The sequence below is a fragment of the Triticum aestivum genome, chromosome 2B (genome assembly GCF_018294505.1).
Source record: "Triticum aestivum cultivar Chinese Spring chromosome 2B, IWGSC CS RefSeq v2.1, whole genome shotgun sequence".
NCBI lineage: Eukaryota > Viridiplantae > Streptophyta > Magnoliopsida > Poales > Poaceae > Triticum > Triticum aestivum.
In genome coordinates this window covers 342709660-342726040 of record NC_057798.1, presented here as the reverse complement: position 1 = coordinate 342726040, position 16381 = coordinate 342709660, and positions in this window count along the sequence as shown.

Sequence of the window (16381 nt, the reverse complement as noted above, 5' to 3'; positions counted from 1 at the left end):
TGAGGGTGGCAGAGGACGCCCGTGCCGACGCCCTAAGTGCAGTAGGGCCCAAGCACCTCATCTACGCTTGGCGGTACGTGGACCGGGTGCACGCTTCCAGCCAGGAGGAGTACATGTTGGCGCCAGATCACCACACCGGTGAGATCGCGCTCGCCCGCCGGCAAGCCGCCAATCAGCACCTCGCGAGTTGCGAGGCTGAGGAAGAGGCGTTGTGTCGGTGCACTGGGAAATGGCCGCGCATCAGGGCACTCGTGGCGCGCCGCAAGCGCTCCTGCGAGCGCCGTGGCTTTTAGGAGGAGTATAATTTTTGTTTCGTAAGGCGATCTCATTAGTTTTGGGACGCAAATGATAAATCCCGAACGTTCAGGAATTTTTAGCGTCCTTAATTAAGTATGTAAAAGGGAAAGTTTGGAAACGTTGTGTATTATTACGCATTTTGCAAGTACGTGCATATAGCACAAACTTTACTATATACTATCGGACTACACGTCTCTCTCGATATATGCTTGCAGACTGTGCTACTCCCTCTGTCCAGGTCAATAAGTCATCTTTGGTTGTTGATACGTCTCCAACGTATCTATAATTTTTGATTGCTCCATGCTACTTTATCTACTGTTTTGGACTATATTGGGCTTTATTTTCCACTTTTATATTATTTTTGGGACTAACCTATTAACCGGAGGCCTAGCCTAGAATTGATGTTTTTTTTGCCTATTTCAGTCCTTCGAAGAAACAGAATATCAAACGGAGTCCAAACGGAATGAAACCTTCGGGAACGTGATTTTCTCACCGAACGTGATCCAGGAGACTTGGACCCTACTCCAAGATGTAACAGAGGCGGTTACAAGGGTGGGGGCGCCCCCCCTAGGGCGCGCCCCCCTGCCTCGTGGCCCCCCTGTTGCTCCACCGACGTACTCCTTCCTCCTATATATACCTACGTATCCCCAAACGATCAGAATAGGAGCAAAAAACCTAATTCCACCGCCGCAACCTTCTGTATCCACGAGATCCCATCTTGGGGCCTGTTCCGGAGCTCCGCCGGAGGGGGCATCCACAACGGAGGGCTTCTACATCAACACCATAGCCCCTCCGATGAAGTGTGAGTAGTTTACTTCAGACCTTCGGGTCCATAGCTAGTAGCTAGATGGCTTCTTCTCTATTTTTGGATCTCAATACAATGTTCTCCCCCTCTCTCGTGGAGATCTATTTGATGTAATCTTCTTTTTGCGGTGTGTTTGTTGAGACCGATGAATTGTGGGTTTATGATCCAGTTTATCTATGAACAATATTTGAATCTTCTCTGAATTCTTTTATGTATGATTGAGTTATCTTTGCAAGTCTCTTCGAATTATCCTTTTGGTTTGGCCAACTAGATTGGTAGTTCTTGCAATGGGAGAAGTGCTTAGCTTTGGGTTCAATCTTGCGGTGTCCTTTCCCAGTGACAGAAGGGGCAGCAAGGCACGTATTGTATTGTTGCCATCGAGGATAACAAGATGGGTTTTTATCATATTGCATGAATTTATCCCTCTACATCATGTCATCTTGCTTAAGGCGTTACTCTGTTTTTAACTTAATACTCTAGATGCATGCTGGATAGCGGTCGATGAGTGGAGTAATAGTAGTAGATGCAGAATCGTTTCGATCTACTTGTCTCGGACGTGATGCCTATATACATGATCATACCTAGATATACTCATAACTATGCTCAATTCTGTCAATTGCTCAACAGTAATTTGTTCACCCACCGTAGAATATCTATGCTCTTGAGAGAAGCCACTAGTGAAACCTATGGCCCCCGGGTCTATTCTCATCATATCAATCTCCATTACTTTATTACTTGCTTTGTTTTTACTTTGCCTTTTACTTTTCACTTTGCATCTATCTATCAAAAATACCAAAAATATTATTTATCATCTCTATCAGATCTCACTCTCGTAAGTGACCGTGAAGGGATTGACAACCCCTAATCGCGTTGGTTGCGAGTAGCTATCGTTTTGTGTAGGTACGAGGGACTTGTGCGTGGTCTCCTACTGGATTGATACCTTGGTTCTCAAAAACTGAGGGAAATACTTACGCTACTTTGCTGCATCATCCTCTCCTCTTCGGGGAAATCCAACGCAGTGCTCAAGAGGTAGCAAGAAGAATTTCTGGTGCCGTTGCCGGGGAGGCTCACGCAAGCAAGTCAACCATACCAAGTACCCATCACAATCCCTATCTCTCGCATTACATTATTTGCCATTTGCCTCTCGTTTTCCTCTCCCCTACTTCACCCTTGCCGTTTTATTCGCCCTCTCTTTCCCAATCTCCTCCTCTCTTTCCCTTTGCTTTTTTTCCGTCCGTTTGTTTTCTCGTGTGTTAGTTTGCTTGCTTGTCATTATGTCTGAAATTGGAGGAAATTATTGCCGACATGGGCGATAATAATATCATGGAAAATTCTGAAGCTCCTGCTGAAGAATCCCCTACCTATCATACAAAAAGATTTCGAATCGGTAGTGGTAATATTATTGGAAAAGGAGTTATTCAAGATTTCTTTACTTGTGCCGGTGCTTTGCCCTCCATGGGCAGTTCTATTCTTCATAGAACCAGTAGTCTTGCTGATGCCATTGCCATGCTTATCGTTGAACTTGAAAGGCAATTTATGCATATGCACCCTTCTATACAAAGGATTTTCCTAGAATTTTCTAATATCGAACACTCCTCTGTTAAGCGTGCCGCTACTATTTTTTGAGCTCATGAATTCAGATTTATAATAAAAGAGGCCAAAGAAATCTTTGCGCATTATTGGGTGGACGCCGGCCGTCCTCCCATAGAATCTATCCTCTTTGATCAAGAAGAAATTATGCGTTTTCAATCTCTTGACTATGTTGCTTTCAATGAAAACCTTAGAAAAAAGGTGCCAACCAACATTTTAATTGATAGAATCTCTGAACTTAATGATGATTTGGCTATTCGAAATAATGAGTTAGGATACTCTCTTGAGTGTAGACTCACAAGGTTCTGTCAAAAGAACGCTTACAATGATGAATTGGTTGCACATTATGAAGGGCCGAAAGAGGAACCTATACCTCCTAAAATTGATCTTGGGGATTTTTGCCCTATTATATTTAGCCCTTTTGATTACTTTTGCTTACCTCAAAGAAAACTTGCTGTCGAACGTAGAGAATATGAAATGAGTTTCACCGATCTATCTTATTACTACGGCGCTACCTAGATCTATCCTTACTTTTATGCCTAGCTAGGGGCGCTAAACGATAGCGCTTGTTGGGAGGCAACCCAATTTTATTTTTGTTTTTTGTTTTTGCTTCTGTTTAGGAATAAATAATCCATCTAGCCTCTGTTTGGATGTGGTTTTATCTTTTAATTAGTGTTTGTGCCAAGTAGAACCTATAGGATAACCTACGATGATAGTTGATTTGATTCTGCTGAAAAGCAGAAACTTTGCACGCACGAATATAATTTTGTTAAATCACAGGAACATGATTTTGCGTTGATTCTTTTTGCTGCTGTTCAATAAACAAATTGTCCAGGACTTCCTATTTTGGTAGAATTTTTAGAGTTCCAGAAGTTTGCGTTAGTTACAGATTGCTACAGACTGTTCTGTTTTTGACAGATTCTGTTTTGCGTGTGTTGTTTGCTTATTTTGATGAATCTATGGCTAGTAAAATAGTTTATAATCCATAGAGAAGTTGGAATACAGTAGGTTTAACACCAATATAAATAAAGAATGAGTTCATTACAGTACCTTGAAGTAGTCTTTTGTTTTCTTTCTCTAACGGAGCTCACGAGATTTCTATTGAGTTTTGTGTTGTGAAGTTTTCAAGTTTTGGGTGAATTCTTTTGATGGATTATGGAACAAGGAGTGGCAAGAGCCTAAGCTTGGGGATGCCCATGGCACCCCCAAGATAATCCAAGGACACCAAAAAGTCAAAGCTTGGGGATGCCCCGGAAGGCATCCCCTCTTTCGTCCACTTCCATCGGTAATTTACTTGGAGCTATATTTTTATTCACCACATGATATGTGTTTTGCTTGGAGCGTCTTGTATTATTTGCGTCTTTGCTTGTTAGTTTACCACAATCATCCTTGCTGTACACACCTTTTGAGAGAGCCATACATGAATTGGAATTTGTTAGAATACTCTATGTGCTTCACTTATATCTTTTGAGCTTGATAGTTTTGCTCATAGTGCTTCACTTATATCTTTTGAGCGTGATAATTTTTGCTCTAGTGCTTCACTTAGATCTTTTAGAGCACGGTGGTGGATTTGTTTTAAAGAAACTATTGATCTCTCATGCTTCACTTAGATTATTTTGAGAGTCGTTAATAGCATGGTAATTTGCTTAATGTTAATATACTTGGTATTCAAGATATGTGAAACTTTCTTTTGAGTGAATTGAATACTAAGATAAGTTTGATGCTTGATAATTGTTTTGAGATATGGAGGTGATAATATCAAAGTCATGCTAGTTGGGTAATTATGAATTTGAAGAAATGCTTGTGTTGAAGTTTGCAAGTCCCGTAGCATGCACGTATGGTTAAAGTTGTGTAACAAATTTGAAACATGAAGTGTACCTGGCTTGTGCATCCTTATGAGTGGCGGTCGGGGACGAGCGATGGTCTTTTCCTACCAATCTATCCCCCTAGGAGCATGCGCGTAGTACTTGATTTTTGATGACTTCTAAATTTTTGCAATAAGTATATGAGTTCTTTTGACTAATGTTGAGTCCATGGATTATACGCACTCTCACCTTTCCGCCTTTGCTAGCCTCTTCGGTACCGTGCATTGCCCTTTCTCACCTTGAGAGTTGGTGCAAACTTCGCCGGTGCATCCAAACCCCGTGATACGATACGCTCTATCACACATAAACCTCCTTATATCTTCCTCAAAACAGCCACCATACCTACCTATCATGGCATTTCCATAGCCATTCCGAGATATATTGCCATGCAACTTCCATCATCATCATCATGACATACATTACTTTTGTCATATTGCCATTGCATGATCATGTAGTTGACATCGTATTTGTGGCAAAGCCACCATGCATTATTTTTCATACATGTCACTCTTGATTCATTGCACCATCCCGGTACACCGCCGGAGGCATTCATATAGAGTCATATCTTGTTCTAAGTTTCGAGTTGTAATCCTTATGTTGTAATCAATAGAAGTGTGATGATCATCATTGTTAGAGCATTGCCCAAAAAAAAAAAGGAAAGGCAAAAAAAGGCCCAAAAAAAGAAAAAAAAAAAAGGGCAATGCTACTATCTCTTTTTCCACACTTGTGCTTCAAAGTAGCACCTTGTTCTTCATGTAGTGAGTCTCATATATTGTGCTTCAAAGTAGCACCTTGTTCTTCATGTAGTGAGTCTCATAAGTTGTCTTTTTATACTAGTGGGAATTTTTCATTATAGAACTTGGCTTGTATATTCCTACGATGGGCTTCCTCAAATGCCCTAGGTCTTCATGAGCAAGCGAGTTGGATGCACACCCACTAGTTTTCTTTTGTTGAGCATTCATAGCTCTAGTGCATCCGTTGCATGGCAATCCCTACTCCTCATGTTGACATCAATTGATGGGCATCTCCATAGCCCGTTGATTATCCTCGTCAATGTGAGACTTTCTCCTTTTTTGTCTTCTCCACACAATCCCCATCATCATATTCTATTCCACCCATAGTGCTATATCCATGGCTCACGCTCATGTATTGCGTGAAGGTTGAAAAAGTTTGAGATTATTTAAGTATGAAACAATTGCTTGGCTTGTCATCGGGGGTATAGAAGTTGGGAACATCTTTGTGTGACGAAAATGAAGCATAGCCTAACTATATGATTTTGTAGGGATGAACTTTCTTTTGCCATGTTATTTTGAGAAGACATGATTGCTTTGATTAGTATGCTTGAAGTATTATTATTTTTGTGTCAATATGAACTTTTGTCTTGAATCTTTCGGATCTGAATATTCATGCACAATTAAGAAGATTTACATTGAAATTATGCCAAAGTATCACTCCGCATCAAAAATTCTTTTTTATCATTTACCTACTCGAGGACGAGCAGGAATTAAGCTTGGGGATGCCTGATACGTCTCCAACGTATCTATAATTTTTGATTGCTCCATGCTACTTTATCTACTGTTTTGGACTATATTGGGCTTTATTTTCCACTTTTATATTATTTTTGGGACTAACCTATTAACCGGAGGCCCAGCCCAGAATTGCTGTTTTTTTGCCTATTTCAGTGTTTCGAAGAAACGGAATATCAAACGGAGTCCAAACGGAATGAAACCTTCGGGAACGTGATTTTCTCACCGAACGTGATCCAGGAGACTTGGACCCTACTCCAAGAGTAACAGAGGCGGTCACGAGGGTGGGGGCGCCCCCCTAGGGCGCGCCCCCTGCCTCGTGGCCCCCCTGTTGCTCCACCGACGTACTCCTTCCTCCTATATATACCTACGTATCCCCAAACGATCAGAACAGGAGCCAAAAACCTAATTCCACCACCGCAACCTTCTGTATCCACGAGATCCCATCTTGGGGCCTTGTTCCGGAGCTCCGCCGGAGGGGGCATCCACCATGGAGGGCTTCTACATCAACACCATAGCCCCTTCGATGAAGTGTGAGTAGTTTACTTCAGACCTTCGGGTCCATAGCTAGTAGCTAGATGGCTTCTTCTCTCTTTTTGGATCTCAATACAATGTTCTCCCCCTCTCTCGTGGAGATCTATTCGATGTAATCTTCTTTTTGCGGTGTGTTTGTTGAGACCGATGAATTGTGGGTTTATGATCTAGTTTATCTATGAACAATATTTGAATCTTCTTTGAATTCTTTTATGTATGATTGAGTTATCTTTGCAAGTCTCTTTGAATTATCCTTTTGGTTTGGCCAACTAGATTGGTAGTTCTTGCAATGGGAGAAGTGCTTAGCTTTGGGTTCAATCTTGCGGTGTCCTTTCCCAGTGACAGAAGGGGCAGCAAGGCACGTATTGTATTGTTGCCATCGAGGATAACAAGATGGGGTTTTTATCATATTGCATGAATTTATCCCTCTACATCATGTCATCTTGCTTAAGGCGTTACTCTGTTTTTAACTTAATACTCTAGATGCATGCTGGATAGCGGTCGATGAGTGGAGTAATAGTAGTAGATGCAGAATCGTTTCGATCTACTTGTCTCGGACGTGATGCCTATATACATGATCATACCTAGATATACTCATAACTATGCTCAATTCTGTCAATTGCTCAACAGTAATTTGTTCACCCACCGTAGAATATCTATGCTCTTGAGAGAAGCCACTAGTGAAACCTATGGCCCCCGGGTCTATTCTCATCATATCAATCTCCATTACTTTATTACTTGCTTTGTTTTTACTTTGCCTTTTACTTTTCACTTTGCATCTATCTATCAAAAATACCAAAAATGTTATTTATCATCTCTATCAGATCCCACTCTCATAAGTGAATGTGAAGGGATTGACAACCCCTAATCGCGTTGGTTGCGAGTAGCTATCGTTTTGTGTAGGTACGAGGGACTTGTGCGTGGTCTCCTACTGGATTGATACCTTGGTTCTCAAAAACTGAGGGAAATACTTACGCTACTTTGCTGCATCATCCTCTCCTCTTCGGGGAAATCCAATGCAGTGCTCAAGAGGTAGCAGTTGTGCACGGTGACCAAGAAGGAGGGAAGACTTGTACACCTAGACGGAGGGAGTACTACTATTACTTATGTACGTGCAAATGCACGTTTAAACATTACGATGCGGTTTTTGTAAAAGTAGAAAACCCGCACTAGTCAAGCTTGTGAAATGATTCAATGCAAAACAAATGCAAAAATGCTCGTTTGATTGTTTACTTTAGCTTCCTTCTCTGTGGTTATTTCTCTGTCATACTTTGTACGGAGTATCTCACCGGTTGGAAAGGCATGCAAATTCCCAAACCGCTTCCTACACCCTGTATCGAATGTTTTGCCTAACAAGTTGTGCCGTGCAATTGGGATTCCAACTTGAGTACTACTACTAGTAGGAGTACCAGGGGCCAGTTCTTTTAGGCTTCTAGATTAGTAATCCCATAACTACTACCTCCGTCCTGGTTTATTGGTCCCCATTGTAATCTATGTCAAATTTTGATCATAAATTTAACTAATGAAATGTTAGTGCATGTCACATGCACTACTCCATCCATCTAGGTGAGTAAGTCATCTTAGGTTGTGCACCGTGACCAAGGAGGAGGAGAAAACGAGAAACATTAATGTTTATTTGGTAATTAATAGTATTGCATGCAATGAACTAACCACTGCATGTCGTGTTTCATATCTCAAGTCATTAAAAGCATGCACACTCTTTATCTCTTATTGGTTGATATGTCAAGAAACAAGAAATGAGGTAGAAGTTAATGCATCGCGCCTAAGTGTTTTGGGATTATTTGGTTTTCGTAAGATGACTTACACACCTAGATGCACCGCGCCTAAGTGTTTTGAGTAACATTTTATCAGTTAAATCTTTGGTCAAAATTTAGCACAAATTACAATGGTGAGGAATAAACCAGGACGGAGTAGTAGTTTAGAAGCTCAAATAAATGAGTGAGGCGCCTTATTGTTACTCTCCACTGTGACTAGTCTTGTGGGAAAAGCTGGGGAAGCCGCCAAAAGAACTGGCCCTAGGAGTAGTAGCTAGGGATCGAGTGTGGGAGATGAACCGGAGAAAGTAAATGCAGAGAGATGAAATGCAAAAAAGACGGAGGGATGTGATGGTTGCTTGTCCGATTATTTTGCCAGGCCATTTATTACTGGTAGTGGTTGGGTTTTGTGATATGACGGCTTTACTGCCGCACCACGAGCAGGGTGAGAGGTGAGACTCTCGAGCAGCGTCGCCCTCTACACTTGTACTATATCGGTCGTGGTTTATTAGTCCCCATTGAATTTGACTAAAGATTTAACTGACAAAATGTTAGTGCATGTCAACAAAAACTATATCGTTGGATTCGTATTTGAACATAGTTTTGAATGATATAATTTTAGGTGACATGCATCAGTACTTATCGTACTATATATAATGTTAGTTCAATTTTTGGTCGTACTAATCTATAGTAGTAAGGTGCCCGTGCGTTGCACCGAAGAGTGAAATACATTGATCGGGGAGTTGTTTATTTTGACAAAGGATGTGGGGGTCATCTCATGTGTAACGGGTATCGATAGGTTTCTTCGGATATTATCTCATCTCTAGAGCTCACAAACATCCGGGTGAAATAGATAAAAAGGTATCTTTTGCAAACAAAAGCATTCAACTGTTCAACCTGCATCCAAAACTTGTGAAGAAATAACACTTATTGTGCTTTGCAAGAAATGATCTTTAAGAATTAGTTTTTGAGTATCGATTGTTATACATGTTGGCTACAGATGACATGACACTTTCTTATAGTCAACAGTTGGCTATACTATTAAGTAATATTAACCATGCCCTTATACACCTAGACGGAGGGATTAAATCAGGATGACTTGCAAGGGGGCAGAGGAGATGTAAGAAATGGTTCATCGTAATTCTTTCACCAGTACTGTAGTAAAAATTCATACATGGAAGATTCTAGACTAAACCATAAACAGATACACTTTTATTCATGCGCGATACTCCAATAGAGCAAGATCATGCATGGAAGTCTCCACATGCTTAGACAGCGGATTACATTGAGCAAAGACTAATGATCAACATTTAACTTGATAATGCGTATTTTTTTAGAAGAACAGGGAGGCTCCTCCCCGGTTCCATTATCAAATGAAACCCAAAGTGTCTTACATCAGCTCACTGAGAGGAGCAGTACAAAGGAAGAACTGCTGCGAAAGCCACTCAAGTTTAACGACAAGCTTACAGAATAAAAAGCGGCAAAGACACGGGCCATAAGCACCCACACACACACTACATGTTTCTAAGTGCACTTGATAATGCGTATGTCTAGGTGAACCTCCTTGGAGTCCCCGTCCACCGAGTCGGCGGGTAAAGGATGGAACGGATGCCATGGGTTGTTTTCCAAGTCCACATTGGCGGGATAATCCCAACTCCCCAGAGTCCAAGTCTGTCCGATGAGGCCGGTGTCGCAGCCCACGCGACCCGAAGGGGTAGTAACATTGACCACGCACCCGTACATCTGCCTCGTGTCAGTGTCAGCATTAGCGGCGACGCCCCTGACGCACATTACAGAGACGGGGCGGCGGCCTGCGCGGGCCCCGCCGGTGCCCACAATCAAGAGGAAGACGTTGCCGTCCTCTTCCGAGACTAACAGGCGGCGGTGATCCTCCAGCGACTCCGGCATGGTGAACCGGTAGCACGTGTCGTACTTGATGTTCTCCACCAAGGGCCAACAGTGACCACTGCACGCATCCATGAGGTGATGCACCATGTCTGCCGGTGAGCCACAAAACGGCATCGGGCACTCATAGCAGTGGACGAAGGGCTCCTTGGAGGCATCGACCAGGCCGTCCATGAAACGGGAGTGGCTGTAGGGGATGTTGCGCCAGTTGAATATATGAGCAATTTACTACGAGATTTAATCCGAATAAGCACAAAATAAATCATGACGGCTATAACAGAGATGAAACTAATCATGTGGACTAGCATAGTAGTAGGATATAGAGTAGAAACATGAATTCTACGATGATTTCGAATAGGAAGGACAGAAACACATACGGTGCAACGGGAGCAGCACCGTTGGTGTTGAGGTTGTCGCCCATGTCATTGAGGAAGAGGTTGCCGAGGTCGGGGAAGAAGTCGTCGTCGGTGAAGTCGTGGCTGCCAGCAGACGCGAGAGTGCGCTCCCCATATTTCAACAGCGCCCGCCGAATGGAGCGCAGGAGGGAGTGGCTGTAGGGGACGTTGCGGCCGCCGAATGGAGCGCAGGAGTAGCACACGAAGCAGTAGATGGTGTCCTTACTAGTACTCCCTAGTCTCTACCTATCTATATCTATATATATCTACTCTTATAGAAAACCGAGTTGGTGATGATGGTATGCCTGCCATCTTGTAATATAGACCGTCCGATCCATATCTAACGGATAGAAAGCCAACTATGACAATTTTACAAAAGATACCCGCACCTCTCTCCACATTTACAGATAAGGCCTTGCCTCGTTCATCCTTATCTCCCACAACCTCGTGCTCCTCCCTATGTCTCTATCTCTACTACTTTTTTTATAACAAATCGAATAGTGTTGCACCGTCCGCTGCACGCCCGGCTGAACACACCTCCTCGCCTCCGTCATCACCAACTGAGTCTTTTATAGGAGTAGGGGCAGAGAAAAAACCGAGTTGGTGATGATGGTGTGCCGTGCAATGCACGGGCATCTTGATATTTTTTTGCATATAAGTCCAAACACCACGTAGACACGGTCTTTGAGCACGGCTCGTAGTTGTTCCACGATCGCGCATTGAAGTTTGTAACTATTTTAGGTTAGAATATACTACTTGTCCGGTGCTAGTAGTAGAGCAGAGTCCTACTCTACTACTCTACTCTAGCAAGCTAGGGCATAGTACTGTAGTAGGTACTGTAGGGAGTACCAGTACTGTGATCACTCAAGCAAGTTGTCTGGCATCGATATGACCCTACACTGCTGGTATGTGTCTCGTAAGTCAAGCGGCGTGCTGCAGTCATCATCACATGTCCACTTCCCGCAGCACATATTCGCTTCTCCATCTTTGTCCGCACATAATCTCGTCCAAGCTTCCATCCCCGCTAAGGTGCCTCCCCCCCCTCGTCCGAAACCCAAGCACTAACAATGGCAGAACCGAGCAACGTTCGCCGAAAGAGTGGCTGGAATTCGCTCCACACAGAGGTAATCAAGCTCATTGTTTCGCGTGTGGACAATCTCAGTAACATGCCGCTCACCGCGTGCTCGTCGGGGCTGTACCGTTTACTCAAAGCCCTCAGGCCGGAGCCTTTTAAGCCAGCTCCTTGCTTGCTTATGCTGCCTGATCTTCAGAAACGGCGTGCCACGCAGCATAACGATCGTAGGGTGGCGAGCATCAACCCCCTTCACTGCGATCCGATCCCCGTCAGCCTCAGATACATTAACGGTATGTACTGGGTCGGCATGAACACGTCTTGGATGGTGCTTGTCGACGGTCGCGGCAGCTGGATGCTCGTGGAGGTCTACACCCAGTGATTGATCCCCCTTCCTTCGATTAACACTGCACTACTTTGGCACCACGGCCCAGAATACTCGGAATCTTACAGTAGCCAACATGATACCAAGTTTGATTTGCTCAAGGTCGTAATCTTCCAAGTGCCCACAAGATTTGTGAATTATAAAGATTTCAGGCTAATTGCGTTCTTCAACCGCGGTCTCGCCTATCTGACAGGTCACTGCGGTAAGTGGATAAATCTGCACGTCCATCGCAGGATCATACATCCTCCATGGTTCTCTGATGCCATTGAACACAAGGGCTTCATTTACGCTGTCGACTCCTTCTATGGCTGGCCATATTGCTGGGCTACTCCAGTCATCGCAACAAACGGCTGTTACAGTAGTATGTTACTTTCCTATGATATCATGATGGCTTGCTTATATTACTGTCAACATTTACTGAAAAAATATTCATGCTCATAACATGCTGTTCTTAAGATTGACTAAATCAAGAGCCCTTTTTTATTTGACTCCAACTTGGTATGATGTTGTAGGCCGCCTGGTGTCCCTACCCTTCCTAATCCCAGAACCTTTCAAAGAAAAGCGGCATGGCAGTTGCAGGTGGTTCCTGGCTCGATCAGACGATAACGAAAGATTGATATCGTTCGCACGTACCGGACGTGTTGTTTCGCGGAATACAATCACAATCACTGCAAGGTCTTTGAGCAGGATCCCAGCTTCTCTGGGCCTTCAGGAATTTTTGACTGGAGGCTGGTAAGTAGCCTTGGTACACACTCTCTATTTGTCGGACTGAATTATTCGATTAACCAGGAGATAACCGACGGCAAGGATCATGATGGCAGTGCGGTTTCGTTCATCGGGCAAAATTGTGTGTACACAACATACCATGCGTCTCTGCATGCACCATACCCTGATATGTGCCGCCATGCTCTGCAGCCCAAAGTAGGAGAGAGGGTCGCAAGTATAAGACTTCGACCTGCTGGTTGGAGTTTCCCCCGTCAGGCACCCATCTGGTTCAAGCCGTCAGCCAATCTCCACAACTTAATAAATAGTAACGTCTAACTGAGCCAGTTAGTTAGATGCGTACACTTGGTGTAGTAGGATCTTTATTTAGTTTGATGCATGCACTTGTTTTTTTTGGTAGCCCTTTTGCAATGATGGCTGATGTTTGGTTTGGAATAGAGAGCTGCGTCTTCACTCTTCTGCCGTGCTTACTGCTTCTATTGCACCCCCAGCCCTCGTTGCTGTTTTCAATGTACAATCAGTAGTATATTTCGTCTATTGGTTGAATAAATGTGTTGTTAGAACGACAAACACAATGTTTTGGAAGTCGTTGCACGGTTCGATCCTTTAGTACCCCGTACCGTACGTAGCTCATACTATTTTTCGTACGAAACACATTTTCCACTTGTCGATAACATACACCCCACTGATGAAGGCCCAATAGAGAAGCCCATAATTAACTGGAAGGGAGGCTCTCACATGAATCCGGCCCAGGTACATGCTCATGGTCCCCTAAACATAAATAAGTAAATAAATAAATAACTCTAAATGCTCATGCACCAGTTCTTTGGGAAAATAGGTAGCCTAGTATTTCTTTTTGAAGAATACCCAAGCTAGGTCTATTTGTTTTCTCTGAATTACTGGGCTGCAAATCTTTCAATACAAGGAGGGTGCATTCCGTCCTGGCCAAAGAGTATGGTCAATGTCTGTTAAAAGTAATATCAAAAGGGGTTGAAAAATCCAAAAAAATTATAGCAAATGGGATATTAGTTTTTTTAATTTTGTTCTTCACTGATATCTTATACGTATTTCATTGGATTTAACATGACATAGTACTAATTTGTTTTTAAATTTGTTTTAGTATGGCTATTGATTTTTGGATTAAGAATATTTTGTTCCCCAGCAAAAATTTGTGAATTTTCAAAATTACCCACATATTTAGTTAATTTTTTGACCCTGGTACTGACCAGAAAATGGCCGGCAATTCTAAAAATGGAAAAAGGGCTGCAATAAATTCCATATGAATTAGAAAATGAGTAAAAATTATAAAAATAATAGCAAATGAGCTGTACACGCCACAGATTTCGGGGCTGACTTGTTTACGCAAGGCTTTGTCAGTGAACACACGATTCTAGCCGTCGTGCTTCTTCAATCTCTGATCTTCCTGCTCCAGCCGCCTAAACTAGCGCCGGCGGGACTGCCTGCTCCCTCTTGTGGCCCGCTGTGATGCCGCGCAGGCTTCCCCGGCCCACCCTACTCCCTCCGCTGGCCTGGCCGCACGCAATCAACTTCCTCCTTATTACGTGCAAAAATGATTCCTCCCACTGACATCTGGGGCGCACCGGTTGGGAGGCTGACCTGTGGGCCTACTACGTTGACGCGTACACAGGGCTTGTCAACTTAGTCAACAAACAATTCTAGCAGCAGTAACTGTTGGGTTTGAATCGAACGGTCCTGCTGCTTCTTCAATCGCTGCTCTTCTTGCACCAGCCGCCCAAACCAGCGTCGGGAAGACCGCCTGCTCCTGCCTCCAGTGGCCGGCTGTGCTGCCGTTGAGGCCTCATCGCCCCCTACTACTCCCACCGCTAGCCAGGCCCTGCGGCGATGGCAGCCTCACACCGCAGCCGAACCAGTGAACCCTCGTACTCCTCTCTGTGTGGGCATTCACTACCGCATCTTCCCCGGCTCCGCGTCGTCCCCTTCCTAGGCCTCGCCGTTGTCCACCGCCTTGGTGCTCTCGGCGCGGCGTGGTCAATGTGGTCAACGACATTCCATCGGAAGAGTACTGTACATGGAGAGGCTGGCAGCTGGGTCCATGGCCACAACCCAGTTTTTTTGTGATTTGCCAAGTAAGTCGCTTTGTCAGGCCTGTTGGGCTGCAAATCTTTCAAGACGAGGAGAGCTTTCATTCGACTGGCCGAGAAAATGGCCCATCAGTAATGAGAAATGGGTTGTACATTTTTAAAACACATCAAACCGGCAATTAGTTTCAAATATCTTTTTTTTCATTTCGAGATTTTAAATTACATTAATTTTTATGCATGGAGAATTTGTTGGATTTTATATTGATATACATTTATTTTTAAAATCAGTTTGAATGTGAGTCAAAATTTCGGGATTAAAAACAGTTCGGACCGCACCGAAATATGCAAAATTTCATATAAGTTTTTAACTATGGCCACAATATGGGCTGTAATGCTAACAAAAAGAATATCGGCTCCAAGAAAACCTTAAGAATTAGCAAATGGGCTGTAAATTATTAAAAATAATGGCAGATGGGTTGTATGCTGTTTTTCACAGATTTGAGGTTTTCCTAAAAAAAGGTTGACGCACAAGCAGTGACTGTTGGATGGCCATCCAATGACCGTCGTGCTTCTTCAATCTCTGCTCTTCCTGCTCCAGCCGCTCAAACAAGCGTCGGCGGGACTGCTTGCTCCCTCCTCCCCGCGGCCGGCTCTGACAGCTTGGACCCACCAGCTATATCTTCGTACGCAAGGAAGTGCCTCCTTATTACGCACAAAAAAATGAATACTCCCCCTGTTAGCTGGGACCCAGTATAGTGGCAGGCTGACTTGTGGGCCTACTAAGTTGACGGGGACGGAGGGCTTTGTCAACTTAGTCAATATGCACGATTCTAGCTCCAGGGACAGTATGATGTCCATCCAACGGCCGTAGCGCTTCTTCAACCTCTGGTCTTCTTGCTCCAGCCGCCCAAACCAGTGCTGGTCGTGCCTCGTGCTCCCGCCTCCCGTGGTCGGCTACGATACGGCGGAGGCCTCACCGCCCCCTACTACTCCCACCGCTGACCAGGCCATCCCTCTACTCACCCACACCCCCTATTATTCTGCGGCGACGGCAGCCTCACACCGCATCGAACCAGTGAACCCTCGTACTCCTCTACGCGTGGGCATCCACTGTGGCGTCTTCCCCGGCTCCGCGTCGTCCCCTTCCTAGGCCTCGCCGTCGTCCACCGCCCTGGTGCTCTCGGCGCGGCGTGGTCAACGTGGTCAAGGAACGGCTTCCATCGGACGTGGACTGTACGTGGAGAGGCTGACAGCTGGGTCCGCAGCCGCAGCAAGGAAGTGCCTCCTTATTACGCTCAAAACAATTATTCCTCCACCTGACAGCGGGGACCCACCGTACGGGCCACCGTATTTCGTGAAAAAAACGATCCCCCTGTCTGCTGGGACCCACCAGCTACATCTTCGCACGCAAGGAAGTGCGTCCAAAAAAACGATTTGCCCCTGACT